General features: G+C 34.5%; 1 long non-coding RNA gene across 1 annotated transcript; it reads right to left on the reverse strand.

Annotated features, from left to right (window-relative positions):
• Window positions 1–12: 12 nt before the first annotated feature.
• On the reverse strand, window positions 13–275 carry LOC104775548. The gene is made up of 2 exons (XR_765984.1): window positions 207–275; window positions 13–123 (listed from the first exon to the last, which is right to left on the reverse strand). It is a non-coding gene; the product is annotated as an uncharacterized LOC104775548 (long non-coding RNA).
• Window positions 276–290: the final 15 nt, after the last annotated feature.

Genomic DNA, 290 nt, shown 5'->3' on the forward strand with positions numbered 1-290 from the left:
TGATGCACACACCTGTTTCTTACTCTTCTCTTTCTTACTCTTATCTTTCTTATTCTTCTTTTTCTTAGTCACTAACATCTCCTCTTTTCCTCCTAATTGTATACAAGGTAGCACCTCGTCTCTCTGAAGCATTATAATAACCTTATCAATAAGACTCATAATCGATATAGGCAAACATAAATAAAAAGTCAGTAATATTTACATACAACGTCAAGATCCCATATCTCGATTGTCGGTGATTCTTTTGAACCAATAGCTACAAAATTCCCTGCCAGTACCAAGGCAAAAAA

The sequence above is a fragment of the Camelina sativa genome, unplaced genomic scaffold (genome assembly GCF_000633955.1).
Source record: "Camelina sativa cultivar DH55 unplaced genomic scaffold, Cs unpScaffold18666, whole genome shotgun sequence".
Lineage (NCBI taxonomy): Eukaryota > Viridiplantae > Streptophyta > Magnoliopsida > Brassicales > Brassicaceae > Camelina > Camelina sativa.